The following is a 17648-nucleotide window of genomic DNA, read 5'->3' as shown; positions in this document are numbered from 1 at the left end:
CAGTCACAAATGCTCCCATACGCTAAACTAGGGCTGCATCTCAAATGCCACCCTATAACCAATAGGCTCTGGTCAAAAGTAGTGCACTAAATAGGGAATAGGGTGCCATTTGGGACGCAGCCTAGGTATACATACCATGAGATTAATCACAGAGGAGATGGCTGAGTTACGGCTGTTTAAACTGGCAGCTCTGACTGACTGACTGACTCCTCCACTCTGGTGATTGTTATTCAAGGACAGCAAAGCTTCTTATGTTTTATGGCCCTCTTCTCCTCCGCGGCGCCGGCGTGTCATCGGTGAAACATAACTAACAGTTAAATTAGACAGCCAGTTTAACAATGTGGCCTGACAGAGGGTGTAAGAGATTAGCGTGAGTCTAAAGGGTCATTATATTGCATCTATTAAAGGCAATGCAAAATCTACTTTTCAATTAAGCGGTTCCCAAGGGAGTAATTGATCATGGCGGTGACTGTCCACTCCACTTGATGGAAAAAAAACAAGATAAAAAAAAAAGGTATTAGTCGTCTAGCTTTCTCCTCCAATTATTATTTTGTAGGTTTACTTACAGATGAGTCAAGTTTCAAGTTGTTTTTAACAATTTTCCTTTTTGCTATTATGCCTCAAATGACAGTTTGTAGACCTAATCAGAATGTTCAAGTTTAAAATGTGATTTAGAACGCCGTTTGTTGGAATCACCACCTCTAAATAAAATTCCTCTCTGAAATCAATATTTATGATTATATCTTGATTCACGCTGAGATTGCCAGTCAGCCGTATCTTCCAATCAAATCAACCTTTGTTTTTCGTCACTGTATGAAATTGAGTCGAATTCGATAATGTTCTGAAAAGGATGCCCCCCTGTCATTGTGTCACATATTGTCTGGTGGTAGTCAATGAAAGGGAGACGACGTGTCCTGCTGTGTGTTATTGAGTTGTAACCTTTTGGTTGTATCCTATGTGTGGAAAGGACAGAAATAGGCTTGTCCTGCATTTGAAAGCAGACAGTTGGCCCAGTCGTGTTCTTACAGTGGTTCTGAAAAGGCCTATTGTCCTTCTCGGTGCAACCAACAGACACCTTAGAATCAACCCACCAGGTACGACACACTTACTGAGTGGTTGAATGAATCGCAGCACAGCTAAAGTTGAAGTCGGAAGTTTACATACACCTCAGCCAAATACATTTAAACTCAGTTTTTCACAATTCCCTGTCTTAGGTCAGTTCGAATCAGCACTTTATTTTAAGAATGTGAAATGTCAGAATAATAGTAGAGAGAATTATTTATTTAAGCTTTTATTTCTTTCATCACATTCCCAGTGGGTCAGAAGTTTACATACACTCAATTAGTATTTGGTAGCATTGCCTTTCAATTGTTTAACTTCGGTCAAACATTTCGGGTAGCCTTCCAGAAGCTTCCCACAATAAGTTGGGTGAATTTTGGCCCATTCCTCCTGACAGAGCTGGTGTAACTGAGTCAGGTTTGTAGGCCTCCTTGCTCGCACACGCTTTTTCAGTTCTGCCCACACATTTTCTATAGGATTGAGGTCAGGGCTTTGTGATGGCCACGCCAATACCTTGACTTTGTTGTCCTTAAGCCATTTTGCCACAACTTTAGAAGTATGCTTGGGGTCATTGTCCATTTGGAAGACCCATTTGCGACCAAGCTTTAACTTCCTGACTGATGTCTTGAGATGTTGCTTCAATATATCCACATAATCTTCCTTCCTCATGATGCCATCTGTTTTGTGAAGTGCACCAGTCCCTCCTGCATAAAAGCACCCCCACAGCATGATGCTGCCACCCCCGTGCTTCACGGTTGGGATGGTGTTCTTCTGCTTGCAAGCGTCCCCCTTTTTCCTCCAAACATAACGATGGTCATTATGGCCAAACAGTTCTATTTTTGTTTCATCAGACCAGAGGACATTTCTCCAAAAAGTACGATCTTTGTCCTCATGTGCAGTTGCAAACCGTAGTCTGTCTTTTTTATGGCGGTTTTGGAGCAGTGGCTTTTTCCTTGCTGAGCGGCCTTTCAGGTTATGTCGATATAGGACTCGTTTTACTGTGGATATAGATACGTTTGTACCTGTTTCCTCCAGCATCTTCACAAGGTCCTTTGCTGTTGTTCTGGGATTGATTTGCACTTTTCACACCAAAGTACGTTCATCCCTAGGAGACAACGCGTCTCCTTCCTGAGCGGTATGACGGCTGCGTGGTCCCATGGTGTTTATACTTGCGTACTATTGTTTGTACAGATGAACGTGGTACCTTCAGGCATTTGGAAATTGCTCCCAAGGATGAACCAGACTTGTGGAGGTCTACAATTTTTATTCTGAGGTCTTGACTGATTTATTTTGATTTTCCAATGATGTCAACCAAAGAGGCACTGAGTTTGAAGGTAGGCCTTGAAATACATCTGACTCAAATGACGTCAACCTCCAATTGACTCAAATGATGTCAATTAGCCTATCAGAAGCTTCTAAAGCCATGACATCATTTTCTGGAATTGTTCAAACTGTTTAAAGCAGGGGTGTCAAACGTCCGGCCCGCGGGCCGGATCAGTCCCGCAAACGGGTTTAATCCGGCCCGCGAGATGATTTTGTAAAGTATAAAAATGCGCTGCAATTTTTTAATAAAATAAACTGCTGTTCCAATTGCATCCACTGGATGGCGCAATAGCAATTGTGTTAAGCAAGCAAACTGTTTATACCGGGGCAGAGCAAGTACGTCAAGCACGTGCAGCCAGTCCGGATGAGCTACTTTGTTTTGCCCGCGATATTTATTACGGCTTCTACTTTTAACATTATGTGCTTTGGCACCCTCATTGCCCCAATATGTCTCTGTCAAAAAAGAGAAAAGTGGACGCAGAGTGCAGAGTGTTCCAAGAAAAATTGTCATCCTCCTATTTATTCACGGAATTCAATGGGAAAGCTGTATGTTTGGTGTGTTCACAGCATGTTGCAGTGCTGAAAGAATATAACCTTCGTCGCCACTATGTGAGTCTTCATGCCGACAAATATGACAACTTTCAAGGACAGCGGAGAAGAGAGAAGGTGAATGAACTGTTGTCGGGTCTGAAGAAACAGCAGTCTGTGTTTACTCACAGCCGAGACATCAGTGACGCTGCTGTGAAAGCTAGCTAACTCATTGCTAATGAAATCGCAGTGGCTTCAAAACCATTTAGGGAGGGTGAATTTGTAAAAACATGCATGATGAAGGCAGCGGAGTTTGTGTGCCCTGAAAAGCGTCAGGCTTTTGTAAATATCAGCCTGACAAGAAACATAGTTGCAGACAGGATTTCCGATCTTTCAGTGGATTTGGACAGCCAGTTGAAGCAAAAAGTAAAGTCATTTATTGCGTTTTCGGTTGCAATTGATGAAAGCACGGACATTACAGATGTTGGATGCAGGACCTTGCATTTATGGTGGATGTTACAGAGCACCTGAATAACTTGAACAAACAGCTGCAAGGGCGCAACAAAGTTGTCACACAGTATTATGACAGCATACGTTCTTTCAAGTTGAAGCTGTCATTGTGGGAGACGCAACTCGCCGGTGGTGATGCAGCTCACTTCCCCTGTCTGAAAAATGTGTGCGCGACCCAACATGTGGCAGACATGAAGCGGTTCAAAGATAAAATAACAGGACTGTTACGGGAGTTTGAGCAATGCTTTCAGATTTTTGGTGAACTGGAGAAAGACTTCAACGTTTTTTGCTCGCCATTCACCGTGAATCCCTCTGATCTGCCCGTCAGCATCCAACTTGAAATAATAGACTTGCAGTGTGACTCGGATTTGAAGGGCAAATTTGCCGCAGCTGGCTTGGACACATTTTATCAGAATCTCTTGCCAGGTTACCACAACTTGACAGCCCTCGCTGCAAAACTGTTGTGCATGTTTGGAACCACATATCTTTGTGAGCAAGTTCTCTGTAATGAGCATAAATAAAACAAAGCTGCACTCAAGGCTCACGCACAAGCACTTGAATCACATCCTGAAGTTGGCTGCCACTCAGGATGTGACGCCTGATATTGATGTGCTGGTGAAAGCTAAAAGATGCCAGGTATCAGGAGTCAAATAAACTATGCAACCCCACTTAAAGTGCTGCATGAGACACCCTGATATAGTTCTGTGATCTGTGATATACTTCTGTGAATCACTGAGGCATTGTGTGTTTGTGTGTTCTTTGTCCTCAGAACTTTCAAATAACTTGGTGTTTTATGATTAATAGTGATGTTGTGCTTTTGGACACACTGTCCTCAGGCTCCAGCTTTATGTTTATATGTTTTTATGTTGATGTGCTATTGTTTTTAATTGATTTTATTTTATTTGTATATTTAACCTATTCTTGACTCTGTGGTTCTTGCACTTGTTTGGGGAACAGGATTTCATTATTTTTATCTACATTTCTGCCTGAGAAATGACACCCTGATATAGTTCTGTGATCTGTGAAACAGTTCTGTTAATCACTGAGGCATTGTGTGTTCTTTTTCTTTAGAATTTTCAAATAAACTTGAGGTGTTTTATGATTAATAGTGATGTTGTGCTTGTACTATTTTGGACACACTGTCCTCAGGCTCCAGCTTTATGTTTTATGTTGATCATATTAAAACAAAGAAAACAATCTGAAGTTGTTGTTTTTAAGTTATATATACCATGATTTTACCGGTCCGGCCCACTTGGGAATAGATTTTCCTCCATGTGGCCCCTGAGCTAAAATGAGTTTGACACCCCTGGTTTAAAGGCACAGTCAACTTAGTGTATGTAAACTTCTGACCCACTGGGATTGTGATACAGTGAATTATAAGTGAAATAGTCTGTCTGTAAACAATTGTTGGAAAAATTACTTGTGTCATGCACAAAGTAGATGTCCTAACCGACTTGCCAAAACTATAGTTTGTTAACAAGACATTTGTGGAGTGGTGGAAAACGAGTTTTAATGACTCCAACGTAAGTGTATGTAAACTTCCGACTTCAACTGTATATGCACAATAAACCATTAATTTATTTTAGCCTTCAAGTAACATGGATTTAAACAACAGCACTACTTGATAGACTGCCCCCCAAGAGCCACTAGAATCTTCCACAGCTTTCAGGACAGTTACTGATGATTTACCAGTGAATCATTGTAGCCTAATTACATCAGTCACCAACGATGGGTATCTCAGTTATTATCTGCGATCAGTTATTTTCTTTGTGTGAAAGAGGTGAAATCTGATTGTTACGGGGAACAGTTGAGAAACTGACTGATTTGTAATGGGAGGAATATCCATTTCAACAGTGTATTAGGACACCAGAGCTGATTTTAAATGGTGTTGAAACTGGATCACTGCGGTGGATAGGATATTTTACCTAGGCTCAAATATGAATGAGCTTGATGAGTATCTTTTAATATTGTGCCGATTCCTCAAGGTTTATTTGAGAGGTGGTCTCGGGTTATCGATTTAAATTCATTTTTCTATTCCCTCTTTATCCTTTTAATGAACTCCCTTCATCATCCCCCTCCTTTTTCCTCCTTTCTTCCTCCCACTAATTCACTGACTGCACATGTGCACTGATGAAAAACCCAAGCAGTCTCTTTAACATGAAAAGTCCTTGGTGCTTATTAGGATATATGTGAGTCATTCAACTGTATTATCCTATCTCATTAAAAGCCCACGGTGCCGTTTTTGATTCTCTAATGGAGGAAAACTGTGAGGAATCATGTGTAGCCTGGATAAACCATACTGAAAGCTGTGCTCATTGGTTCAATGGTTTTTACCAGGCTAAGAAATGTGAGTAATGTGTAGCCTGGTTAAACTAGACTGAATGTTGAACTCACCATTCACCGCAATGGAGAGTGCAGCGTTCAGTCTGGTTTAGCCAGGATAAGGAATGGGTTCCCTGTGTTGTCAATAGATCTATCTCTCTCCTCTCTTCCTGTGTCATGAATTACTGGCCTCTCTGAAACAAGAAGAGGCTGCACTATATTTTTATGAGGAGGGAGATGTGTCTGGGTGAGGGATGCATGTGCTGTTCTGCAGCAGTGCTGGGTCAGGCTGATGAGAAAAGAAAGGGCCGGTCGGTGCTGGTGAGGGACCATGCAGCCAGTGAGTGACTGATTACTCAGCCTGTATACAGGGACAACTGGGACAGATATTATTCTGTAAAGTTTGGAATTTTGAATCTTCTGTTGTCCCATGGAGGTGATTCATCTTGATGGTTGGGGTAATACGCAGGGCCTGATCCAATACATCTACCCGACAGTGTGTGTGTGTGTGTGTGTGTGTGTGTGTGTGAAAGCTGTGGAAATGTGTGTGACAACAGGGAGAGGGAACCGTTTGCTGCCGTAGCGACAGACTGACAGTGCTGCCTCCCACACTGTGAGAAACTGTGACATACGAGCAGAGCGAGGTGGGTACTGTTGTGTGTGTGTGTGTGTGTGTGTGTGAGTGAGAGATTTGAGGGATGTGGGTGTGTGTGGGGGGTTTGTTTCTCCTGCCAAGGCTTTTTGATTCCCTCCAAATTGTTTTGAGCAGAAAAATGCACTCTGTCACACTTCATGCTCTTTCCCAGGGCGATTTAACAGTCAGACACACATGCACACACACACACACACACACTCGCTCTGCCTGCCGGCTCTCTCTGTACAGATGAGGGGATTTACTGAAACCCTCACAGCACCCCTCCTGGTCACACTGAGAACTTATTATGGCTCATCCTTAATCACTTTTCTCCTAGTGACTTTGCATACCACTGAGGTGGACTGAGGTGGACTGTATCACTCTTGTTGTTTTCAGATTACGTAACTACTGTTTGAGTCAGCAACACAAACAAATATGGTTGGTTTTCCTTCTTGCAAAACAGCTTCATTGTTTATTACACATAGTAACAACCACCGGCCAACCACTGGCGTACCGGACAGCCCCGCAAGGCAGGGGGCCCCACGAGCTCAGGGGGCCCATGCACCTGTCATCGATGTCTATTTATTTATTTAATAAATCATTTTGACAGTAACCCTCCAAAAAGTCATTCAGAAACCTTTTTAATTTCCATATGTACTAGGAAGCTAAGTGTTTTGTTTCTTGGCCTTCAGGAATGTGACTGAAAAAGTGACTTTGAAAGAAAACATTTAACTGATTGAAAGAATAAGGGGATATCGGTGAACAAATACCGTGGTCAAGGCTATGACGGTGCCAGTGCAATGAGTGGAGCTTACTCAGGTGTTCAAAAGCTGATTGCCGTAGCAACATCAGGGAAACTGGGCAGAAGGGAGTGGTACTTCAAATACAGCAGTTGTGCAACATCTTTAATTGAGTCACTCATTCTCCTTAATTGCCGGCCTCAACAGGTCATATGGTTACTGGACAGCCAATAAATTGTCAGATGCAAAGAGATTATCATCTTTAACGGACAACAGTTCTTGAGGGCTAGAACAAAAAACACTGGTGAACCAGCGTTTGAGTTGTGTGGTTGTAATATCAATTTTAATATAATTTACTTTGAATATTGCATCCCATTTGTGGAGGCTATTCGCCAGACAAAACCCGCTGAGTTCAACAATAAATAGTGGCTGAATTTATCCTTGAGCCACTAATTTTTTCCTCATTGTTAGGCTATTTGATATTGACATTTTATAAAAGGTTTATAAACAGCAGCTAAATAGCAGTTAAATACGGTATATAGCTATAGATAGTACACTGCATAATGAAACGATCCCTAGTAAGCTAGTGTTTTGAGGGTGGACTGAATGTATTATTTGGCATTAATAGACTGGTTTTACGCATAACAACTTTCTATCCAAGCTGGGAGAGAGCGCGAGGAGGGCTCATGTCATGCAGGTTCAGGTAGGCTACACAGGACACTTTTAAAAAATCGATTAGTAGCTGATTAGTATGCTGTTGCATCTCAAATGTATTTTGCAATCTGCAATGTTTGAATTTCCAACTTTAATTACTGAACAAGGAATTACATTATTGCCACCAGCCAGCAGTCTAAAAATGGCAGCATTGCGACACCGTGTAGCTTTGTGAATTGTTAGGCTTAACATGACAAAATGATGACCAAATAGGCCTAGCAATAAACATTTACCCATTAGCTAAAGCAAAGCTATACATGCCCTGGCACCATAGAAAGCCTATCATTGATTCGATAGCCACGCAGCTGCATAGATATGTCGCAATTTCAGCATCATGGACAGGGTTTGGTAGTCTATACTTTGAGTGGCTGTCTGGCTGACACATTCAATTTATTTTTATTTTAGGGAGGGAGAGGGCCGAACTCTGACCTTGCGGCCAACCCCGTGAATCTTGTGTCTTGTTGACATGTGGCTGTTCACAGTGACTCTGGTGTCATTAAGAGACAAGCTCTTTTCTCCTCTCTCTGCTCCTCTCTGCTCTCCGTCTCTCTGGTTTAGAGTTATTTATGGCATCATCTCTGCTCATACAGCCGCTTCCTAATTACACTTAGCCATCAAGATTAATGTGGGGCCTCGGCCGGCTGCATCTGCCAACTTTACCTTTGTTTCACCCTGCTGATGGATTGGGAGTGAAGCTAAAGTTTTTTTTCCAAGATCCCCCTCTGGAAACCTGGAGTTAAGAGATCAGAGGAGTAGCAGGGGAAGGCAATAACTAGCAGTGCTTGAATTGGGCCGATGCTTGAGTACCGGCACCTCTTATAGATGAAATCATTCCCTCTTTGTGTTTCTGTGTAAACACAGCTTTATGTTTCATGCTCTGAACGCTGCTGTGCTGACCCTGATATCCAAAGGTGCTTGTTGAATGATATATAGATCACCATTTATATTTTATAATTATACCTTTGCTTATTCGATCTGGTCACTAACATAGGCCTTCGCCATTGCACCAAATTCTTGTTTAAAAAACATCTAATCTGTGCTTCCAAAACCAGTATTGACTGTTGACCAATGACCAGTCATCAGCATCGGCGCGCAAAGGTGGGTGCACAAATCCAGGTTAGCGACCAGAAAGCGCTAGTTAAAATGTTACTGCCAAAAAAAGAGTAGCCTACTGATGTTCATATTATCCATATAAAATACAATTTAGCAATCTGCTATGGACGCATCTTTGCCAGAACAATACTATTAGGCTACCAGGTGAGTTCATTGATCATTTTCATGTTTCAGATAGGCCTAGTTTGGGTGGGTTATTATTATATACCTCAGTGACGCTACTGGCTATACAGTGGGGAGAACAAGTATTTGATACACTGCCGATTTTGCAGGTTTTCCTACGTACAAAGCATGTAGAGGTCTGTAATTTTTATCATAGGTACATAGAAGGAATCTAAAACAAAAATCCAGAAAATCACATTGTATGATTTTTAAGTAATTAATTTGCATTTTAATGCATGACATAAGTATTTGATACATCAGAAAAGCAGAACATAATATTTGGTACAGAAACCTTTGTTTGCAATTACAGAGATCATACGTTTCCTGTAGGTCTTGACCAGGTTTGCACACACTGCAGCAGGGATTTTGGCCCACTCCTCCATACAGACCTTCTCCAGATCCTTCAGGTTTCGGGGCTGTCGCTGGGCAATACGGACTTTCAGCTCCCTCCAAAGATTTTCTATTGGGTTCAGGTCTGGAGACTGGCTAGGCCACTCCAGGACCTTGAGATGCTTCTTACTCCTTAGTTGCCTTGGCTGTGTGTTTCGGGTCGTTGTCATGCTGGAAGACCCAGCCACGACCGATCTTCAATGCTCTTACAGTTTTTGCCCATTGCTTACACACTAAAACCGAATGCTTAGACCAAAGCCTCAATACCTAAACTTCTTGTAGCATACCTTAAACACAGTGTAACCATAGCTTAAACACAATGTCAACTTTGCACTTTGTTTGCAATTCTGTAACACACTTATTGCGAAACACTACACACGTTTTCTTACATTAGACACTTTGTTCAAAAACGAAATCACCTGTTATCATTGGGAAAACACTCTGTTCAAAATGCAAAACTCATCTGGCAATTGTATGCACTTACATACACACTTGAAAACACTTGCACAGAAATCAGTCTGAGCCTTAGCACTACAAATAGGCCTCAGGTAAGCCATTTTTAGAACTTTGCAAGCATGGAGGCAATGAGAGTCAGAGTAAGATGAGGACAAAGAGAGAGAGGAGTCGGGTGTGGAAGAGGACGTGGAAGAGGATGAGGACCAGTGCGGAGACGTATATCAGATGACATCAGGGCTACTCTGGTGGACCATGTGATAAATCATGGCCGGTCCATGAGGGAGGCTGGGCAAAGAGTCCACCCTAATCTCAGTCGCTACACAGTAGCATCGATAATAAGGACATTCCGACTGGAGAACAGGTATATCTTCAAGTTTCTACTCCAGACTGTACCTACTGTATGTGTCACATGATTCTGTATCATATTACAGTATTACTGTACTAACTATACCATACAAAAATGGGTAGTGCTGTGAAGTACTGTATATGTAAAGGAATACCATTGTGATGTTGCAGTACTGTGTACAGTTTGAAAGTACAGTATGTGAAAAATAACCTAACCAATGACATCTTGTGGTGGCATTTTCTACAGAATGGTTGGACGACCTCCTCAAGGTGGAAGGGAACGGCTCTTCACTCAACAACAAGAGCTTGCCATCATTGAAATGGTGCGAGAAAATAATGCAATCCGACTTTGTGAGTTGCAACAACGCATAATTGCAAATGGAAATGAATTCAACAATATCAACAGGGTCAGCATTTCTACACTAAGTCGCATCCTACAGAAACATAACTTCAGAATGAAGCAGCTGTACAGGGTGCCATTTGAGAGGAACAGTGTCAGGGTCAAGGATCTGCGCCATGATTATGTGCAGGTATGTGTCACTTTACTTTACATACTATATATTGTGATGTGGGAATGAGGGTTTATGCTGCCACCTGCCCTGCCTGTAGCTTGTAGTTTTTTTCTATACTCACCCAACCCAGCCCCTACTTGTGTGAAAATATAGACATTATGTGTTTTCAGTAACACTATTCAATATTTTCTGTTACAGACAGTTCTGGAGTTTGATGCCGCCGAACTGCCGCATGAGTTCATCTACGTGGATGAGGCAGGCTTCAATCTGGCCAAAACCAGGCGTCGGGACCGTAACATAGTTGGACAAAGGGCTGTTGTAAATGTCCCTGGGCAGCGTGGGGGAAATATCACCTTGTGTGCTGCAATTAGTGTCCAAGGAGTCCTGCATCATCATGCCACTCTAGGTCCCTACAATACAGGACAGATCATTGCATTTCTAGATGCACTACATGCAGTTGTGCAGGACAGACCACAGCAGCCCAGGTTTGTTGTCATCTGGGATAATGTTAGTTTCCACCGGGCTGCTCTGGTCCGAGATTGGTTCAACAACCATAATAATTTCACAGTTTTATACCTGCCCCCTTACAGCTCCTTTCTAAATGCAATCGAGGAATTATTTTCAGAGTGGCGGTGGAAAGTATATGATCGGCAACCACATGCCCGCATGACTCTTCTGCAAGCAATGGAAGAGGCATGTGGAGACATTGAGGTGCGATCAATCCAAGGGTGGATTCGGCACACAAGGCGATATTTTCCCCGATGCCTAGCCCGTGAGGACATCGCCTGTGATGTTGACGAGGTCTTATGGCCAGATCCGAACAGAAGGCGTGATCCATAAGCCCCCCCGCCCCCCACCATACACACGCACACACACACGCACACACACACAAAACAAGTATATGTTTTTTCCCCCAATAGCAATTTATCCAGTAAATTTTAATTTTTTTTTACTTTTGTTTTGTTGCTAAATTTGATGTTAAGAATTTCTGTAAGAATGTTTGTTTTTTTGTAAATTTTTTTGCTAATACTGTTTGATTACTGCAGAAATTCTACATTTGAGTTTTACAGAAGACAATGACAATAAAATGACAATAAAAATAGAAACACAAAGACTGCAGTGTTTTATATAAAGTCCATCAGTGTGTTGCTGGTGATATGAAAGAGTAATTCAAATGTTGCTTGTGTGTATGGTTTTGTTGCAAGAATTTCATTTTTAGAAAGGAGTGTTAAGTTTTGATTGCAGTGTTTCATTTTGGCATATATGTGAGTTGTTAATCTCCAAGTGCTATGTCTGATTGGCTTGTGTGTTGAGTTTTGACAAAATGAGCCAAATTCTGCAAAAAGTGTGTAAGCAATAGGCAAAAACTGTAATGAGGGAAGGAGGGTTGTTGGCCAAGATCTCGCGATACATGGCCCCATCCATCCTCCCCTCAATACGGTGCAGTCGTCCTGTCCCCTTTGCAGAAAAGCTTCCCCAAAGAATGATGTTTCCACCTCCATGCTTCACGGTTGAGATGGTGTTCTTGGGGTTGTACTCATCCTTCTTCTTCCTCCAAACACGGCGAGTGGAGTTTAGACCAAAAAGCTCTATTTTTGTCTCATCAGACCACATGACCTTCTCCCATTCCTCCTCTGGATCATCCAGATGGTCATTGGCAAACTTCAGACGAGCCTGGACATGCGCTGGCTTGAACAGGGGGACCTTGCGTGCGCTGCAGGATTTTAATCCATGACGGCGTAGTGTGTTACTAATGGTTTTCTTTGAGACTGTGGTCCCAGCTCTCTTCAGGTCATTGACCAGGTCCTGCCGTGTAGTTCTGGGCTGATCCCTCACCTTCTTCATGATCATTGATGCCCCATGAGGTGAGATCTTGCATGGAGCCCCAGACCGATGGGTGATTGACCGTCATCTTGAACTTCTTCCATGTTCTAATAATTGCGCCAACAGTTGTTGCCTTCTCACCAAGCTGCTTGCCTATTGTCCTGTAGCCCATCCCAGCCTTGTGCAGGTCTACAATTTTATCCCTGATGTCCTTACACAGCGCTCTGGTCTTGGCCATTGTGGAGAGGTTGGAGTCTGTTTGATTGAGTGTGTGGACAGGTGTCTTTTATACAGGTAACGAGTTCAAACAGGTGCAGTTAATACAGGTAATGAGTGGAGAACAGGAGGGCTTCTTAAAGAAAAACTAACAGGTCTGTGAGAGCCGGAATTCTTACTGGTTGGTAGGTGATCAAATACTTATGTCATGCAATAAAATGCAAATGAATTACTTAAAAATCATACAATGGGATTATCTGGATTTTTGTTTTAGATTCCGTCTCTCACAGTTGAAGTGTACCTATGATAAAAATTACAGACCTCTACATGCTTTGTAAGTAGGAAAACCTGCAAAATCGGCAGTGTATCAAATACTTGTTCTCCCCACTGTATGTCTAAAGACAGCTGTAACATCACACTACCTTCAATACTTATGCCATGAAGATGTAACATATTCTGGCAAATTAATTATGTGTTAATAATTGTGAGGAAGAAAAAGGCTTCAGCCAGATCATGATTTCCATTCGATGCTGCAACCCCCATACAGGCAGGCCATATGATCACGTTTGCTCTGGACTCCAAAGAAGTGACAATGTGACATGATATCCCTTGTTGATATTGACTGCTAACATTAATGACTTTTAGCTCAAAATGCAGGTGTAAAACGCAGTTTATTTCTGTATCTTACTTTTTGAAAATGCATCACTGTTTATGGCTGTAATGACAGGCTACATTTGCTCAGCGATTATGTTCCCGTGTGCACACGTGCATGTGTGGGAGTCACAACCTTTGAACCACACCTTTTTGGGGGTCCCGGGTCAAAAAGTTTGAGAACCACTGAGCTAGCGAAGAGATTGCTGATTTGCTGTACAGCTATAGGATCGGCTGCAGCGCCAATGTCAAATTATAGGGCGAGAGGATTACCATAAATAAATATTCATCTCCCAGAAAGATTGGTGATCAAGAATATTAACTGTTTACTTGCAAGCTCACTAGCAATGGGGCATCAAGGAACAATTACTAGTCTTTTGGTATGTCAAAATTGCTTGAAATTGATCATTTACGGATGAAGCTTGCGTTTGGAATTTGTGTTGTGGACAAAATAATGAAAAGGGCTGTATGGTTCCTCAATAAATACACAGTGATTTGTAGTTGTACAAGTCATAGCATGTATATATTTTTTACTTGAGACTTGACTTGTGACTCAACTCGACTTGACTTGCTCTTAGAATGCATGACATGAAGTTGACTCGAGGCTCGACCTGTTCTCCTTGTGACTTGAGACTTGCTTGTGACTTGAATAATAGTGACTTGGTACCACCTCTGCTGTAGCCTAATCCCTTTAGTCACCAACGATGGCTATCTCAGTTAGTTATTACCTGCAGTCAGTTCTTCTCTTTGTCTGAAAGAACCTCAAACTAGTCAGTAGGTGATATCTGATTATTGTGGGGAACAGTTGAGAAACTGACTGATTTGTAATGTGAAGAATATCCATTTCAACATTGTCTATTAGGACAGCAGAGCTGATTTAAATGGTTTTGAAACTGAAGATTCTGATGGACACCATATTGTGTCCTCAAAGCCCCACCAACTAGTTAGGTCAAACTTAATGGATGTAATTTCCTAAATGGAGTATTGGTTTTATTTGCCGACCAGCTGCATTGGCTTGGCTACAGTAGCAGTCTGAATGTATTATCCACATAATGGCTTCTCTCCATGTTACATCTGCAAGATAGCTAGGTTATTTCATCATTGCTTATTCTCAGATGTGCTTTATGTCAAATCCCCATCACACAAAAGCCAAAATACTGTATTGAAAAGTAAACTAAACAGTAAAAGAATGTAATGTTGAATCAAGTTAGGTGTAAGAAAAATGACTAAGTACACCAATGGTACGTTACTATCAGGAGATTTATGATCTCAGCCTGTCTTTCTGACGTGTTTGATTCTTTGATTCAATCCCCACTGCCTTAGTGTGACAGCCAGACACTTTGCGGAGTGATTTGTCTACATGGGGCTCATTGTTTTTTTCTCTAGCTCTGTGATGTTATTTGTGTTCCGGAATCTTCAGAGGCGTTCCATGTAAACTCCCAGGCTGATTCCCTTATGACATCAGACTCAAAACAAACACAGATCTCCGACACGACGGATACGGATACGTCCCTCCAGGCCCTCTGGATGTCATCTCACGCCTCTCATCCCACTAAAAAGTGACAGATTGCAGATGTATATATAAAAAAATGGGAACACAGAAAAATAAAGATAACTTTGTGATTGTTTGGGATGTGGTTCGACCCCATAAAGAGGGAGCACTGTGTGTTTGTGTGTGTGAGCACGTGTGTGCCATCGTCGTGGGGTTCAACAAAACCATTAAAAACTATGGAGCTGTGTGCCTCCCCTATGCCATTCAGACATTCAGTGATGTATGGTATTGGTTACACGGCTGAATCAGAGTATATTTTCCAGGAGTGAAGCAAAGCATAATTTCTTCATCAGTATGCATTTGGTGCATCATTTTTGATGGGTATTATGTAATCTGCCAAGTGGGCTTTTACAGTACTGCAGCTAGGCTACATCCCATGATTGTGAATAGTATCAGTGAGAATGTCAACATGCACTGAATCCACAGCATCTCGAACAAGGACCATTATTCTTATTTTACTTTGCTTATAGTTAGTTCTAATGTAGTTGAAGTGTAATTTGCTTCTGCGAGAGCACACACACACACACACACACACACACACACAATGCTTCATCATACTGTAATGATACGAATACAGAGGAGCAGTATAGCAAATGGTTACACATGACCTTTTATTTGCGTGATGTTTGTGCAACAGCACTCTTGTGGATGAGTTCTCCCCTCAGCTATATTCATTTAGACGGCTCTAGTGTTTATCTTCACAGCTCAGGGATTAGAAATGTAATTACAGTTTTCTGTGACATCTCTGTGTCCGCCGAGTTGCTGACAAAGTCTGGAACAAACTGGGGGATTTGCTGCCAGAGGTGTTTTCAAGACACATCTTGGCCCGGTGTAAACAATGTGGGTTTGTGTAGAAGAGAGTGATCTCTAATGAATATAGTCTAATGAATGCATATACAGTAAGTGCCATATAATGTGTTAGCCGGAAAGCTTCACACAATGTGCAGAACAATGTGCAATAGTTTGAGCAGAGAACTCAAGCTTTTATTGTCAGTCCATCACAATTAAAGCTACTTTAAGCAATTATTTCACAGTGACAGTATCAATTATATTTTATTTCGTTGACTTTTGAGGTGACTTTATTTTTAGTTTAATTACTTGCTGAAGTGTTAATTAATCTTTTTTCTTGTTCTGCATCAGATAAAAATGAGATCCACAGCTACATCATATTTATTCTAAAAGTTTGATGTATCTGAATGCAGCACAGTAAACTTCTAAGCCAGCAATGTGTAGCTGCTGAGAGAGATACTGTCTGTGTCCCAATTGGTACCCTATTCCCTATAGTAGTGCACTATGTAGGGAATATGGTGCCATTTGGACACAGCCTTGGAGTAGTGGCTCAAGGGTAGAGGGGCACTCAGGACAATCCAGGCACTGGCAGACTACTGAATAATTAGACGTCATTCTTTCACTGTCTCCACCTAGCACTGCAGCAAAAAGCTTTATACATTAATCATCTGGTATATATTATGTAGTGAGACATGTGTTCCTGGTGAAAGTCGCATTGAGGTAAAGTGAAAAGGGTACGAATGGGTTTGACCGTAACCTCTCTCTGTTCCTGCACATGCAATAACCTGAGAACAATGTTAATGCGTTTCCTGTGTGATTTTAATAACTTTTCCCAGTCGTTACACTTTATATTACACACATTATTATAAGTATACCTACCGTATGACCTAGATTCCATTTTCCATTTCTCAAACATTGCAGCGTTACTACGGATACTACTGGGGGTAACGACGGATACTACTGAGCCAAGAGTGATATCTGTTGTATTATATCCGGTTGATGTTCTAAGCAGAGTCATTTGCTAAAAATCCTTTATCTCCCTCCCCTCCCTTAAAGTGTGTGTGTGTGTGTGTGTGTGTGTGTGTGTGTGTGTGTGTGTGTGTGTGTGTGTGTGTGTGTAATTAAAAGGCAGCGTACTAGATACTGTGTGCCTCTCTCTCCTCTCCATGATAATTACTCAGTGATCAACAGGATGATGAGTGCACTGCTCTCCACTACAGGAAGTGACCTCTCAGGATGTATAGGTTTCTGCTATTATACATATGACTCCTAAATGGATGTTCAATGTAGCAGGGCATCTTCTCTACATACTTGGCTGTAGTGATTTATGGTACTGTATGAACAGAGTATGATGAGATTGAGTCATGCACTTAGAGGTCTCATTTAGAATGTCCGAAACAGGAAGCGTTCATTCAGTACTGGCAATGTTGAAGGACATTCGAGATGTGTAAACTCTGGTGCTTTTGGATAACGACAAGAAAATTCACCATTCAGTGCACCATTTTCTAAGCTTTATTCAATCTGCTGTAAGGATAGTGTATCATCACCCGCCGACCACAGTAGTGGTCTATAGAGTCCAGCTTCAGCACTTGTTGTGGCGGTGCATGTCTCCACCTCAACCAGTTAGTTTGGTTATTGGATATGCGTCAGGACAGTGTATCACCACCGTCCACTGTTTATTAGTGGTCACTAAGTCCCACCTCAGCACTCCACAACACCTGACCAGCATTATTAAGTGTCTCTTCCTGGCTGGACGTGTGATATCCCTGTACCCCATAAGCTTTATTGGATGTGTGTGTATTGACAGT

Source organism: Coregonus lavaretus (assembly GCF_964263955.1).
Source record: "Coregonus lavaretus genome assembly, contig: SUPER_35_unloc_1, whole genome shotgun sequence".
NCBI lineage: Eukaryota > Metazoa > Chordata > Actinopteri > Salmoniformes > Salmonidae > Coregonus > Coregonus lavaretus.
The sequence above is the reverse complement of the archived record's forward strand: the minus strand, read 5'-3'. Positions refer to the sequence as shown.